The sequence below is a fragment of the Pteropus alecto genome, unplaced genomic scaffold (genome assembly GCF_000325575.1).
Source record: "Pteropus alecto unplaced genomic scaffold, ASM32557v1 scaffold7, whole genome shotgun sequence".
NCBI lineage: Eukaryota > Metazoa > Chordata > Mammalia > Chiroptera > Pteropodidae > Pteropus > Pteropus alecto.
The window spans coordinates 8,678,932-8,696,353 of record NW_006494614.1 but is presented as its reverse complement, the minus strand read 5'-3'; positions in this window follow the sequence as shown (position 1 = coordinate 8,696,353).

Below are 17,422 nucleotides of genomic sequence, written 5' to 3'. Positions count from 1 at the left end.
GAGGGGATCTGATTATGAAATGAGCCTGTGTTTGTGACCTAGTGTGACTGGGGGCATTTTGTATTCTGACAGTGAACTGAAAAGGTGTGGTATTGCTCAGGTTGCATCTAGGGATATGGAAGGACTTTCCTTCACTAAGTACATCGTAAAATTATGGGGGGAGGCAAAAGTAAAGATATTTGCTGATTATGCCTCAGGAGTCCTCCTTATTCAACATCCTGGTCACATCGCCATCCTTTAGCCCGAGGCCTGCAGATCAAAGAGGCAACAGGACATAGGGAGAGCACTGTCCTCAGTGATCTGGGACCTAGAGGAAAGGCAGATGTGCAATGTTTCAGCCCCTTTCCTTTTCCTTTTGGCTGCAGTAGCAGGGCTGGAGCAGAGGCAGACATTGTTGTGGAACAAGCAGTGAGTGCTGTTTCTTTTGTTCTGTAAGGAGGTCTCCTTATCAGTTGGTCTCCTCATCAACAAACTATTAAAGGGCTGTTGGGTGTTGGCACCTGAGATTTGGAAACAATGCAATGTTTATATCTTCCCAGCTTTTATACATGCCTAATACACACATAATAATACTCTCACAGTATTCTTGAGTATGTGTTTTTTTGTTGTTGTTTGTTTTTTGTCTTTTTGCATAAGGAGGTGAGGAAACAAGGTAACAAACACTGAAAGATTCAGGCATGAGTTGTTTGTGAGTCAGGGAAAATTACAACATTTTACCAGTTCAGGGTAGGAAAACTAGTGAGACTCAAACAGTACAAGGATTAAGATTTCAGATTTTGGAGTCAGACTGTCAGAGTTTGAATCCTGGGACCTCAGATAACTCTAAGCCTCGGTTTCCTCTGTAAAAGGGGTAAACTACAGGTCGCATGGGATTATTATAGAAGTTAAAGAAGGGCATCTCCATAGAATGCCTGCTGTAGTTCCTGGTACTTGATAAATGTGCAGTAATTATCAGCTAAGATTATGACTGTTTTTCTTCTTTTAGAGTTGATGTTCACCATTCGAGGTATTCTATAAAGTTATCAGGAAATTTGAATTAGTGAATACTGAATCAGTGCTCCTAGGGGAAATAAAGGGTTAGGTTCCTGTGAGCCTCTGGTCACAGTACTTTTATCAACTAATCAATACATAACTTTGTTTTATATGTGTTTCTGTTTAGAGACACTTTGTTTAATATGTAGTATTGACTCATGAACATTGAACTCATATATAACAGCATGAAAAATCATGTGCGAATAAAGATTACATAACATACTAACTTTCTCTGTAAGGTACATTCTTGTGCTTAGGAATGCCAGACAGCACTTCTGCACTATATATACATGTAGGAGCTATTGTAAGCAATGAAATCACACAAAAAAGCACAATAATAACAGAAAACATGACACCAAATAGACTGCAAAAAGGACACTTGTTTACAGTATGAAAGCTGAGACAAGAAGGCAGGGTGTCGGCTTGTTCTACCTCAGGTGGGAACATGCATGTTGGGCAGCTTAAATCTGCTCTGCTCATATCTGCAAATGACCACAAAAGCACCAGAGTATTGATTTGGGAGTTACAAATAAATTTTAGTAAGTAGACAAATTTGCAAATACAGAGTCTGCGAATAATGAGAATCAACTGTATCTGGGTGACTGTCAACCGGTAATCCAAGGTCTGTTTGAGTATCTCCAATAAAGTGAGAATGACGCACAGAGGCAGTTCATTCTGTCCTTGGCCAGACCTCATTTTTAAAACTTGCTAAATTCTACCTCATGGGACCTCGAAGAAGAACTTTAACATTTCTTTCAAATGACAGCCATTCATGTGCTTGAAGACAGTTACTGTATCTCGTTGGACCCATCAGTAGGTTAAGTATCTCCATTTACTATAGCTATTCCCCATATGATAATACTTTAATTGCCCTCACCGTTACTGTTGCCTTCCTCAGAACATGTTTCGGTGTTTCAGCATCTTTTTTTTAGAGTGTGAGACCCATAACTAATTGAAAACCTGAGAGCCTGTTGAGGTCAGATTAGGGCCGTAGAGAAAATTACCTCTTTTATTCTAAATGCTATATTTTGCTAAGTATTTTTAGAGTTTATGTGGCAGAGATTGTTAGCACTTATGCAATAAATATACATTTATTAACATTTTCTTGCTCTGCGCATCTAAGAGGGTCATGCAACTAATTCTTGCCAATGGGGTATAGACAAAAATGGTTTAAGGTACCTGCAGGTCTGAACTATAAGAACATCCTAAGGAATTCTTCATGACAACCCTGGAGTCATATGCTCCAGATAACATAGCTACAAGGTGGAAGCAGCTCTGGGTTCTAAGTCACCACATGGTGGGGAGCTGTGCAGAAGAGCCATTCAACCCATTACAAGACTTGGCATGATGGTGAAATGCAATTATTTTAAACACCATGATTTATAGCAACATTCCATGATAATTACTGTAACAAGTGTAAAAAATAGCTTTTTTTTGGTGTCCATTTTGTGCTGTTGACTCACATAGAGTGTGCTATAAGCTAATATCTATTGTACTTTTTAATACAGGCTGCTGCTTTATATACATACCCCTATTGTGAACTTGTTGATTTTTTTGAACATAAGTCCAATATATTTCATTTTTTTTCTATTAGGTTTTATTTTTTAGAACTAGTAATATTTTTACAACTTCTTAAGAACTTCTTAGATCATGATTCTTTCAAGCAAACATCTTTTCAGATGTTGTGTCTTCCACCAATGTGTAAGACTTTAAACTGCTCACTGATAAACACTTTATTATCCAATACCCTGGGCTTTGGTGTTGAGATAAAGATGATATAAATCTTGTTCCTAGCTCATTTACATATTATTTTCCTATCCAAATTACTGGTCAATTCTGGTGTTATTCCTTTTTCTTTTTTCTATATTTTAAATGCTTTCTGTCCTTCAACACAACTGCTTATTATTTTCTCTGGAATTTTTTCTCCCCCTTTATTTTTAGTCTTCATCTTTCAGTCTCTGGAAAACATATTTTCCCCTCTCCTAGAGAAAATACCTGTCCACAGCCCAGGTTATATCATTCTGGAATCTGATGCCAGGACCCAGAGATAAAACCCTTACTCTGCCACTATCCGCAATGCAAAGTGTCCTTCTATTATTTCCCCTCCTTATTCCAAAATCTTGACTGTTGCTTGTAAAAAAAAAAAGTTAAGAACACGGTTGTGTCTTCAAGCTATTTGGTTTTTTAGTGCAGTGGAAAAAACACTGCCCTCAAAATTAAAAGACTGGTTTGAGTCCTGGTTTTCCCAAGTATAAGCTTAGTGATCTTGGAAAGGTGCCTTAACTTCTATGAACCTCTGTTTAACAATAATAAAAAAAAATAATAAAACTTTATAAATAGAGACAATGGTACCCATCCTGGACACTCTAAAGATTGTGTGAAGACTGAATGAGTGAATGATACCAAAACGTTTAGTGCTAGATGAGTGTTAGTGTAGTTGATATTTGCCCCAAGGATGCTTCCTGCATCTTTTCTGTCACAGTCCTTCATCCCCTCATAGATCAGTAGAAGTGTATGGTGGTCAGTAGGTCTGATATTTCTTGGCAGGTCCTCAAAATTTACCCTGGAAATCTGTCCCCGGAATAGAAGAAAAGTCCCCATTGACTATATTGCATCTATGCCCACTGATTTTTGTCTCCCTCGGATAGATGAGGACACTGGCTGTGGAACTGCAGTGCAGATACCAGTTATTACTGATGGGTTCAGCTACAGACTTCCCCACTGTCCCCTCCAGATACTCCATGAAAAAACGTTTTCTATGATCACAGAAGTCTAAGAAATGAAGACTCTATCTCGAAGATTTACGATACATTGAAATAGTAAAGGTTCTGAGAAATCCTGCAGTAAAGAAACCTATTTAACTTCATTTAGTTCAATGGGTCTCAATACTATCTGACCTTAGAACCTCTTTTTTTTTTTTCCCCTCCATGAGATTCACATTAATGTCATACCAAACTAGTTTGGCAGTGGAAGCCGCTTCTAGAAACAGTGGCCTAGGATAGTCAACAGCTAGATATCCCTCAATGGAGAGTAATAGGGCAGTTTATTTTTATTCTGATCTTTCTCCCGACCTGTCCCAGCAAGGTTTTAGAGAGAACTGACAAATTGCTAGTCTATGTGTCAGTTTGTTAGATACCCTCATACACACTGAGAGTAAGTCGTTTCTTACTTTCATTCCTTCTGTCCTGTCAGCTGTCCAGGTTGTTCCTATAAATCTTCTCAAACCACCATATTTCCTCCCTCAAGGTCATTCTTTAAGTAGGGTGGCATCAAACAGCTTTTGTTTTTGAGGGGGGTGGGCGGTGTGACTTTTGTCTGTGCCACTGAAAACAGGTTCTAAAGGCTGGAGGAAAAGACACAGGGAGGACACTAGGGAGCCTTCTCACGGCCACTGTTACATTCTGTGCTTCTTCACAGACATAGAGGACATATCACCTGGCATAGACACAGTACCTGGATTTAACACAGCCACTCAGCTGAAGGAAACTTGAAATTCAGGCAAATTCTCACCTATTTCTGCAGTCCTTGTGTTTTCTATTATTGTCCACTATTCACGACTCCACTATGATTCCTGATACACTTTGCCAAAGTGAGATTTTGAACTTTAGGTTCTCATTTCTGACAACAGCTGTCTCATCTGCTACTTGTTCCCTTCCCTAAATACACTCACCATGAATTCAGCCTTGCTAGTCCCAGCTGTTGCTTCCTGAGTAGTCACAATGCACCAGGTATTTTTTGAAGCACTCGATTCTATAGCATCATTGTAATCTAGGAACACTTATTGCCCAATTTCAGGGAGGTTAAATAATTTTCGTGAAGACATAGTTTGTCAGTGGTAAAGCTGAACTCTAATAAAACTAGGTCTGTTTTTCTCCCCAGAGCCCATGCTATTATCAATGACTCTATATTGTCTTCTTTAGGATATATTGGGCACCTCCAAGCCAGACACCCTGGTGCGTTACATCAATCTTCTACCGTCCAGCATCTTTTATTTCCTCACTTGCATTACTTAGTGCTACACTGAGCAAGTTCTGCCTCACGCCATTCCCTCAGGGACCTTCTCTTCTGCGCCAAATCTCCAGGCACTTCTAGAGGAGACACTGAGTCACTCAGATCCAGATCATGGCAAATATATGAGGTCCAGCTTCAATCTGGCCTTAACATGCTTGTCAGCCCTTGCCATCTGTCGTTAACCCAAAGCAAACTTTATGGGATTTATTTTCCTCTTCTCTCCTAAGCTCCCAAACCTTCTATTGCATTGTATAGATTTTACACAGAAGATTGAGGAGTAGAAAAAAATGACACAGTGAAGGAAAGGCAAGGTATTCAATGTTGAGTCCAACACTAAAATTTTTATATCCTCTGCTTGCACTTCAGCAGGTTGTTCACTCTCCTTCCCCTTCATTCCACCTTTGAAACTCAAAGGCAGCAGGTTCTTAGCTCTGGTTATAGCCTCCTTTGTACTCTGGGAAATAATTTCTTATCATTTCTCTCTGTCTCTTATCTGCCCAGATCATTCTCTTCTCTGACATCTTAACACTTAATCACTTGATGTTTGTTTGATGTTTGTATTACCCCAGAGCACTGAGTTCCTCAAAGATTACTAATGATTTTTTTATTTCCAGATCTAATAAACTTCATATCCACTTTGATACCTTCAGACATTTGATGATGCCGACTACCCATTAAAAAAATTCTCTTCTTATTTATTTCGGTAGTAACGTGCTTTCCTATTTTCTTCCTTTGCTCTTTTCTGTATCCTTTGCCTGCTCTTATGGCACCCTTAATTCCATTCTTATTCCTGTTTGCCAAATCCAAAGCCATGTTCTCTGCTTTCTGTTTCCCACATGTACCTCTCTTGACTTCGGCTATCACTTTGCTTGTGTGAAAGCCCAGTGCCACTATCCTTGCTGAAGACCTAGTGTTATCAACTCTTTGTCTTTCCTCTTTGATTCCCAGGTCTCCTTTCTTCAATCAACCCAGCTACCAGCTTCCCACAGCTGTCACTCTCCTTCATTGCCTCCACTATTGTTTTTAACATTTCTTATGGACTATTCTCTCTCACTACCTTTCCAATACCGTTCTGGATTACTCTAAATGTTTTTTCAATCAGCAAGTGGGACTTTTCTTCTTTCCCCTTCCTCATTCTCTGCTTTTGCTATGCATTTTGTCCTTCTTTTCATCTATTGAAATCACGTTTAGCTCTCAAGGACAACATAAGTCCTACTTTCTCCATAAAAGTATTCTTTCACTTTATTCAACACCATTTTTTTTCTCTCTCTCTCTCTTTTGAATTGCTATTATAATTACAGTCAAAACCACTTAAATCAGCATATACTTTTCTCTAAAATTTTCACTATTGTTTATTTTGCCTTTGTAACTTGTGGGCCAGGGTGACATCTTACACTCCTTTAACATTTATACATTATAAACATTAGATAAATATTTATGGCTTGGCAGCTTGTTCCTCCATGTTGATTATAAGTTAATCTAATTCGATAACTGCTTGAATATATTGCTGAAGTTATACCTTTGATTCAGTTAAAAATGGATTTATTTTTTCCCACCTGAAGAGGTAAAATATATGCCCATCATATTCACAATATTTGTGTGAATTCCACTGATGTTACTGCAAATACTTGGTTTACAATAAAAGTTTTGGAATTCAGTTCTAAATGATAGGGTAGGGTTTAAAGAAGTTCAATAATGAAGGCATTTAAAATAAAAATGGAAATGAATGTATGAATATGCCTCAGACTGAGTCACACAACCTTTCCAAAATGAATTACAAAAATAAGGATTAAAATAATTTCTCAGGCTCTTACTGTTAAATTATAGTGAAATGAAAGCATTTAGATGAGAGTTATAGGCATTGCCTTGTTAATTATAGTGGTTACATTTGCTTTTGTTCCAGTGCATTGTAATTAATGAAGATCTACAGCTCTGTGCTTTGTCTTGGAAAACATACACTGTTTTCATAGGTATCAATATAGCTACGATATTCTTCATTTATTTCTCAAGAATGACTCTTTCTAACACAGGGGAGCCCATTGTTGAGGCAACATCAGGAAAATCACAGCAAGATTTGAGCTTGGACGGATTAGGGAGCAATTGACTCTATTCACATATGCCTAACCTTGTCTCGACACCCCACAAACGTGAGCTATAATGACATATGGGACATTGTTTAGACCAACTCCGTAATGATAGTATAATCATGCCTTTAAAAAAATTTTCAAACCTCTAAGAATGACTTCAGGATACCAGTGAAGAAAAGTTAGCAATGGCATAAGTTAAAATGTGTAACCTCGACCTGATTCGTGGTGCAGCCTGTGATTATGTATGTTTGCCATTTTGAATCAGAGGATATAACAAACGTTTTAGGGAGGGAGATGGAGGATAGGTTACTAAAAGGACCTCTAACCTTGATGACATCAATGTTTTATAAGTACTAAATATGAAGAGCCAACCATAAAAGGGAGTGCTTGATTTCTCCCTCCTGTTAGAAGTATCACATTAATGTAGAATTAATGACAAAGAAAATAATTTTTATCTTTTCCTCTGTCTGATCCCATTTGCTAAGATTCTTCTGCAAAGGGCACTAGTTTTAAAAGAAAAGGTGATGGATTGGTCTTGGCATATGGCCCAGTAGAACCTGACAGTTACCTCTCCACAGCCTTCCTGAACATTTGAGGCTCTGAGCTGCTGTTATTTTGAAATAATTGGTGTGCACACAAGAGTGAACATACAAATTGTGCCGCTTGATCCTTCCTCCCTGCTCTGCAGGGACCAACAGGGTCCCCTATGGAGATGTGAATGGCAGAAAAATCCTTCTTTAATTTCCTCCCAAATTCCCTGTTGGAGCTGGGCGTGCAGCCTAGTGGGTGTTGGGACACACCGATTGATCGCCAGCACCTTTCTGTGAGGCCACTGGTTTGGATTTGACACTCTCTGCCTCTCCAAAGTGACCCCTGGTTGGTGTTTGAAACCTCTGAGAATTCTCAGGGGTGCAAATGACGGGCCAGAGGGTGGCAGAGAGATGGGCAACTCCTTTGGCGTTGAGGAGCTAATGGTCCCCTGTGCCTTCTAGGAGATGATGGCACCCTCTTGCCTAAATCCATAGAGCTATGAGCTATGAGTTGACAAGAGCTCCATTTCCTCTCTGGGTTTTGAAAAAGTGGACTGATTTTATATTTTGAGAGGGAGTTTTAGAATTTTGTTGTAAGAGCCACTTAAGGTTTTTCAAAAAACACTTCCCTGTTTATAGAGGAAAACACTCCCTACATAATATGAAAACGAAAATCTCTCAAACCTGGAAAAAGCTAATTGACTTTAGATTGTCTTATCAAAATATGAACTGATATCAGAGGACTCCAGCAGATTTATCCACTACAGATCTTTTACTTTAATTTATTGGTTACTTCACAGAATTGCCACTGCATTGTAGTCCCATGTGTAGTGGGAAAAGCACTGTCATATAACTCTTGAGCAGATGTGTTACAAGAGTCTTTTCATTTCCTTTCTTAAACCCAGAGAATAATGACACTGCAATATCATGTGGTGAAAAGAGCAATAATTTGATAAACATTGTCTTTCCATTAGATTAGAGCAATTAATCTGATTCTAATTTGGCTGAAACATTATCATACTGGAGTCCCCAGAGCCCTGTGAATAATCTCTAAACACATTGGCACACTCAGTAGACAAACATTATCTCCACTCGCACTGTTCTTCCATATGGTCTCCTCCCATGGTGATGGAGGGCACCCTGCTGTTTCAATCAAATAAATGTCAATTATCTGAGATAGATTTTTAGTTCTCGAGCCTGGGCTTGCAGTGCAGCCAAAGTGACTGGGTAGAATGGTCTGCAACTCTTTCCTGCACATGCTGTTTGCATTTTATAAGGAATTCACACCTTGCCACATCATCCAGCATTCCAGGAACTACATAAATAACAGGAGTGGTTTCAGAGGCTGTGTGTGTGTGTGTGTGTGGGGAGAGAGAGAGAGAGAGAGAGAGAGAGAGACAGAGAGAGACAGAGAGAGACAGAGAGAGATAAAGAGAGATAAAGAGACAGAGAGACAGAGCTTAACTTAGCTTTAATTTGCTGCTTCTGAGAGGTTGAGAGAATTTTTTTAAATCAAATGAGGGATACTCTTCACCCTCTGTGGTCTGAAATAAGGTTACTATGCAAACACATGTCCTGCTCAGTCACTTCTCCTTTTGTAGCAGCCCTCTCTGTCCCTGAATGAAAATCTGGACTCAGAAATCTCAGAAACAAAGGCTCATATCTGACAGCTTTTTCTTTTGCAGACCTTTTCCTGGACATGTTTTTCTGAGTATGGTGGGCCTATGTAGAGAGAGCTGCAGCATTTTCCCACCAACCTGCTGAAGGTTCCTGATGAGATCGGCTGCAGCTCTGGACTCTAAAGGGCAGTGGAGAGATGTAGGAAGGGAGCCCACTTTCTCCATGTTTAGGGGAGGGCTCTGGAAGGCTACTTCTGGTGCCGAAGAGGAGAATATAGTCTTTCAGAAAGAGGGCTCTGGATATAAAACTGACATCGTCAAACCAAGCGAAAACTAGACAGGGCAAAATAGTATGACATGCTGAGAAGACTGTCAGTTCTACATTTCTTTGTGGCGCTCTCTATCTTTAGGGTGTCAATTATCAGGTGCCGGTTTTGTTATCAGACAAGCCCTTCTCTCAAAAGCTTGTAAATTTGCCCAGACCTGAGGGCCTCTGATGACTATATGTCTAGACTAAAAGCACTAGGTCACCCTCCTTGCTGCTGCTACTGTGACAAGTTGGCACAAAGAGAAAGGCAGTCCACGGGGATCTGGACTAATTCACTGTGGCAATTCAGCAAACGTTGTCAGAAAGGATTTCAGTTTTCACATTGGCTGTGATCCCGAATCAAGGAGGAAAGCCACCGAATGCTCAGAGTGAAAAAATACAGTAGCATCAAACCCCTCTTGTCTCTGACATGGTTTAATCAGAGACTGTCAGTCATTGACATCAATGTCAAGCCCCAGGTCACCCCTGCATTTAGAGGGCAGGAAGTTCCTTACTCCATAGGTGGGCCCTGCGCACCTGCTCTGCAAAGCGGGAGATGAGGAGGATAGATATTTTAGCAACAGCTGGAACATTTGCTGAAGAGACTGAACATTATGCCAAGGTGACATGTGGAGGAGGTTCATGAAGAGAAGGCTGAGATAAATTAGAGGTGATAAGGTGCAGTGGTTGAATATTCAGGCCCTGGAGGAGGTGGCTTGGGTTCAAAGTCTGAGGTCACCACTTACTATATGATCATGGGAAAGTTATGTAGCCAGTAGAATTCTCATTTTCTTTATCTACAAAATGGAGACTGATGATAGCACTAGCCCATGTGTTCGTTGTGGGGACTAAATAAGGTAATGAATATAAAGCATATAGCATAGCGTTGGCACATAGTATGTACTAAATAAACATTTGCTGCTATTTTTAGAGGGAGAGTGATGGGTTCAGAAGACTTGGCTTTGAATTGTGTGTCAACACCACTTACCAGTTTTGAGTCTTTGAGTAGGTCACTACATCAATCTAACCCTTAATGTCCTTAGTATCTCACTGATGTTACATAGTTATTTTGAGACTTAAGTGACAAGGATGCAGTATTGTAATAAGAATATAACCAAAGTGTCTATAATTCCCATGGCAGCGTAGCTATACGTCTCTAAATACAAACCCAGTTAAGTGCCTTTTTCAGTATTCTAATACAGAGCCCCTGAATTAAATAGATTAAACATTCATTATATGGGGAAAGGGCTCTGAAGTCTGTACAAATTTTCTAGGGTTGCCATCATAAAGCACAACAGATTGGGTGGCTTAAACAACAGAAATTTATTTTCTCACAGTTCTGGAGGCTGGAATTCCAAGATCAAGGTGTCAGCAGGGTTGCTTCTTCTGAGGAGCTCTTTCTTTCTTTTTTAATTTATAAAGCAAATTAGCGTAGATGCTGAAGATGAATTATAGAGGTCAGACTTCTGTCTTATAATTCAAATTTCAGTTTTCCTTCAGGGGCAAAACATTGCAGTAACCTTTCTGAGAGCCCACACAAGCTTGTACACATGAAAAGAAAATTAACATTTCCTCAAGTCTGATGTCTCTGGGATGGAGTAGAATCATCAGTCATCTATTTATTTATTTAAAAAAAAATTATCATGATTGCTTGGAAATTGCTTATTATGTGTATGTACGTGTGTGGTGTGTGTACATGTGTGGTGTGTGTATGTGTGTGTGTTCTTGTTCAGAGAGGCAATGGAATGCAGCATGAAAGAATCACTGATGTATATGACAAAACTATTATTTTTTCCCAGTTCATTGACATATAATTGACATATTAACATTGTATTAGTTTTAGGTATACAATACAGTGATTTGATATACGCATATACTGTGAAGTGATTATCACAAGAAGTCTAGTTAAAATCCATCACCAAACATAGTTATATTTTTTCTGTAATAAGAAATTTTAAGGTTTTCTCTCTTAGCAAAGTTCAAATATACAATATAGTTATATAAACTATAGTTACCATGCTGTACATTAAATTCCTAGAACTTATTTATCTTATAATTGGAAGTTTATACCTTTTTACCATCCTCCTCCATTTCACCCCTGCCATCCCCATCTGAGGACCAACTCTTGTTGGCTTGTAGGTATCTTCACATGGTCTTCTTTCTGTATGTGTCTGTGTCTTGATTTCCTCTTCTTATAAAAACACCAGTCATATTGGATTAAGGCTGACCCTAGTGATTTCCTTTTAACTCATTTTCCTCTTTAAAGGCCCTATCTTCAAGTAAAGTTGTGCTCTGAGGTACCGGGGGTTAGGGTTTCAACATATGAACTTTGTGGGGACACAATCAGCCCATCACAGAGTCCCACACAAGGATTAGATTCCCACCATGATATTCTCAATTCGATCAGATTTTTAATAAAAAGAAAGTAGTAGAAATAATACTGAACTAGATATCATGGCTGATATGGTCTAGTCAACACTCACACAAATCAACTAAGTGACCCAGAGAAAATTCCTTACAATTTTAGAGCCTTAGCTTTCTCTTCTCTAATGTTTGCTCCAGTAATAACATCTTATAATGATTTAAACAATATCTATCCATCCGTCACTCTCTTCATCATATAATCTATTCATCTCATCATCCATTCATCTATCTTCTCATCCAGTCAACAAACATTTTTTGAGTACCTATTATGTTCCCAGCACCAAGCCAGTTTCTGGGAATACAGTCAAGGATGAGGCACATTCTCCTCCCTCAAGGCGTTTAGTAATCTAAACAGGGAGACAAACAAGTAAAAAGTACATAGACTGTCTCTGTTCCTTCTTCTACATGACAATCCTTCAGGAGAAAGGCTGACATTTCCTACTTTTTCTTTCCTGGCTTCTTGTTTTTAGATTAAATATACTCTAATTTCTTTACTCTTCTTGTAATACAGTCTCTAGACTCTACATTCTTTTAAATTAATGTTTTGTGGAATTCTTTTAGTTCTTTTTAAAAAACTAATCAGAAATAAATAACAGCTATATAAATATACTTTAATGCCACTTGGTTAGGGAGCAGACAACAACCAGACTTTACCTACGATGGGGCCTCACTCTGATTTAATCTGGATCAGGACGAGATATTACAAATTACGCTGGTGTCTCATTGTTTGCTTTCCTTTTCTCCAGTTAGGTCACTCAACAACATTTACTGAGCTCTCTTTTTTTTATAGAACACTGTACTAGGCAAGCTAGGCATATACCTTTTAAATGCAGAAGTCATAATATTGACACAATATTAAAAACCAAAACAAACCTATTAATTATATGATAAGCACTTTGTGAACTTTATCTCATTTATTCGTTATATCAGCTCTGAAATAGTCACCACTTCATAATTGGAGCTACTGAGTCTTGGAGGTTAAATGACTTGCTCAAGGTCACATAGCTGGTAGGAGGAGCCAGGATTTATCCTCTGATCTTTTTGATTCTAAACAATTGGCTCATAACCCTTCTGCTTAGGCACCTCTCTCAGAGCCCTCTGTTCAAGAAAAGGTCAGTGGGCTGCTTGGTGGGTTTTTGGTTGGGTAGCTTTTCCCTTTTGCTGTCTCACTTTTATTATTTTGTCAGGGTGATTAGGCTTTGCAAGATAGAATCTCTCTAACAAAATACAAGAGAATGATTTATAAGTCACAATGCCCATTTACCATGGGAAATAGAACTGATTTTAAAAATCAGAAACATTTCTTTAACAAGGCACTCCCTTTCTGTGGGGTCAGACACACAGAAGGACGAATAATGATTCAGAAGGTTGCTTGGTGAGCATAGGATTTACAGCAAAGAGATTAGGTTTTGCCCAAGGGAAGTCTCCTCAGGCTAATATAACTTGGAGTTAATCCTTCTCTGCCCTATGGTTATTGCTGCCTAAATTACTGGAATCCATCTTCTGGAATCACAACATAGTTTTCTTTGGTCACTGCTAGACTCAGACACATTGACAGTCTAACCTCCCAATTCTCCTTAGGCAATATTTCTCTTTTGGAAATGTCTGTTATCAAAAACATCCCTTGTGACATCCTTCATCTTATAACATCATTCTAAATTATTGTTAGTCTTTATTAGTTTACATTGTAGGTTGTCCACTCTTTAATGAGGTTTGGGTTGGACCTTGTATTGGACATAGGGGTTGAGTCATCCATTTCACAGCAGGCAGGAGGTTTGGTGCATTAACCTCAGCTAGAAGGAAGTACCCTAATTAGTATAAGAAAATAGCAGTAAAGCTTTACTCCCAAGCTGCTATCAGTGTCTGTTTTAGAACACCAGGCCTAAACTAGCTTGCCATTTCCTTAGCTAGAGGGATTGGTCCAAGAATTTGTGCATATTCCAATTTGGGCAAATGAGATGTAAAGGGAGATTTGAGGGAGGGGCACTTCTGGAAAAAACTTCCCTGCTTTTAAGAAGAAGCCACGGAAAGAGTAAGATTTTGAGACCAAAATGGTAGGAATCATTCTTCTGCCAATCTAAGGGTGAATTCTCCATGGAGGAGGGAAGAACCTAGAGCAGGGGAATGGGCTACAGTCATTGTGTTAAGTCAAATCCAAAGCCCAGCTTATCTCTAGCTTTCATTTATGTAAGCAAATAAATTGCCTCTTTGTGGGATTCAGTTTGATTTAGGTTTTCAGATACATGCAGCTGGAGATATACTAATTGAATGCTGAATTCCTCAAATCCATTTTATATTCACAAATCATCAAGAAAAGTTCTGCAGATGGCCAAACCTATTCGTTATATGTGATTTTCTGATAGTCTCAGTTTAGAAAGTGAGATCTTTTAAACAGCCATTAGATTATGGAGTCCAATTTGCCTTTCTGTAATTACTATAGTTATTAATCCAGCCATAGTTTGCAGAAATATCAGCATAGCCATTTCTCTGAACTCAAGGCAGGAACTGTTCTGTAAGTATACCTATATATTAGTCAAATGAATTGTTCCTCAGAACCACCAGTTACCAAAGTCTGCCCTTGACCTCACCTTGGCACTAAGAGCTTCTTTGTTTAGTATTGGTCCAATAGATATTGTCGGAAGATTTGATCACTTTTGGATTCCCAGATGAATCAGATTTACTGGGCTATTGTTCAGGATCCAATCAGAATTGTATTTACTATCAAAGTGCTCTTTTTTTTAAAAATGAAATTACAGTTATGCCAGAATGTGAATCAATGTTCTGTTTCCTTCATAGAAAAAATCAAAATATCTGCTGAAATATAACTATGTGCTTTGTGACCTAACTAACTTGCCTTCCAGAGTGAGCTCCTTATCTTGTTATGAATCGGTAACGACAATAAACAATTTGACAGCTGGTCTGTAGCCCACACTATGAATAGCAATGAATGTGGTTCTAACAAAATTACTCACCAATTCATTCATTCACTAAGTTATTATGTGGACATACCCAAGAATAGTCTTGGTAGTTATGTTAGAAATCTTCTGCTTTACTCTTCATATTCAACCAGATATCGTGTCTTCCTCTACATTATTGCTGCTATTGTCTTGATTCATTACTTTCCATTACTTTCAGAAGTGCTGTCATTTCTCTGCTGCCAGTTTTGCCTCTTCAGGCCAAACATGGTGTTAAAAAATATATTTCTTCACTAGCTTCTGTGTCAATGAAACCTACTATGGTGGACTCTTTGCTGAATACACTACAAATGGATGTTAATGCTTCGTACTGCAAATGTTCTTGGTTAATGGGCCTTCCACCATGTTCTCTGGAGATGAATGTGTCTGCAACTTGTGTAGCCTCTATGCCATTTGTGTTCTGGAGAAAATTTTCTGTGTGGCCTCTATGCCATTTATGTTCTGGAGAAAATTTTTTGACTCATAATGGTGACAAAGAGACAAATGGAAGAGTTTACTGTTAGATGTTATAATATAAATTCTGTGGTAGTTCAGCCTCTTCAGGAAGTGACTTAGGAAAGATAGGCTATAAAAGGGTAGGTAAAAGTTCTTCAAAATTAGGAAAGGCATCATAATTATCATTGCAATATGGGAGAACTAACCAACAATTGCATAAATGAGAGTGGAGAGGAACTATAGTTAGAAGAATACAATGATTTCAGATGATTTGATGAGAAAGAAAGTGCAATATTCCTTGAGGGCTTCTGAGACCTCATCTCTCAGGAAATGATGCTTTAATGACCCCCTAAATGCAAATTACATTTTGGCCCAGTTTCCGCCAATGCATCTCTGTGTCTAAAAGGTTAATTTTTATTGTAGAAGCTTAGTACTCATAATTTCTCTGTCTCTTAGGTTTCAAAGAGCTGAAACTTTATTTCATTATATTATTATTTTACATAAATTTTGCTAAAATGCATCACATTCTTCTCTGATTTATTTCTGGCAATGCTGTTAAGTAGATTTAAAGTTTTTTTGTGACAATTTTTGGCATCATATTATGAATATTAAATATATTGTATTATTCTATAATGTGATGGTATCTTTGGTAAGCAATTAAGTTATGTGGTACTGTTTTACCCTTGTATAAACCTCATTTGCGAGAATAGCCTAGAACATTTTAGATAAACAAGAGTAATGAAGAGAGACTGACCTTACCAGGTACTTTAATGCCTTATAAAGCTACAGTAATCAACAATGTTTTTATGGTTTAGAAATAGAATACATAGTCCAAAAGTTTATTCTAATATATGTAAGCATTTAGCATATAATAAATATGGAATTTCAAACTAGTTGAGAAATAATAGATTATTAAAAAATGACACTGGAACAATTATCTAATCATTAAGACCAAAGAATTAATGTTTGGTCTCTACTTCACATGATTAATTCCAGATGGATTAAAGAAGTACTAGAAAATGAATTGTTATATAATCTTGGGATGGGGAAGGGTTTTTTAAGCAAGATATTAAAAACAAAGATAAAAATTAATAACTTATCTACATAAAAATTTTAAAACTTCTGAATTTTAAACACACCCGAAACACATAAATTAAAAGAGGAATGGTGTTACATCCATTACGATGGTTTTTGTTAGGAAAAAAACAAAAACCAAAAAACAACAAAAAAAAACAAAATAAAAAAAATTGGTGAGGATGTGGAGAAATTGGAACCTCTGTGGATTTTGGTGGGAATGAAAAATGTTACAGCTGCTATAAAAAGCAGTATGACGATTCCTCAAAAAAATTAAAAATAGGATTACCATATGATCCAGCAATTCCACTTCATTTATATATCTGAAAGAATTGAAAGCAAGGACTCAAAGAGTTATTTGTATATTGATGTTTATAGCAGTATTATAACAGCTAAGGGGTGGAAGCAACCCAAGTGTCTGTTGACAGATGAATAAATAAACAAAATGTGGTATATATGTACAATGAAGTATTATTAATCCTTAAAAAGGAGGGAAATTCTGAAATGTGCTACAACATGGATGAACATTGAGAACATTATGTTAAATGAGATAAGCCAGTCACAAAAGCACAAATAATGTATGATTCCATTTATATGAGATACCCAGAGTGATCAAATTCATAGAGACAGAAAGTTGACTGGTGGTTACCAGGGGCTGGGAGTGGGGAATGGAGAGTTATTGTTTACAGGCACAAAGTTTCAATTTTATAAGATGAAAAGAGTTCTGGATCTGGACGATGGTGATGATTGCACAACAGTTTGAATGTACTTAATGTCACTGAACTGTACACTTAAAAATGGTTAAGATGCTAAATTTTATGTTACACGTATTTTACCATAATTAAAAAAAGTAATAATAATAAGAAGAATGGTGACGATTAGTGCTTAAGAGCTTACTCCAGAGTCAGACATGCCTGGCTTTTATCCT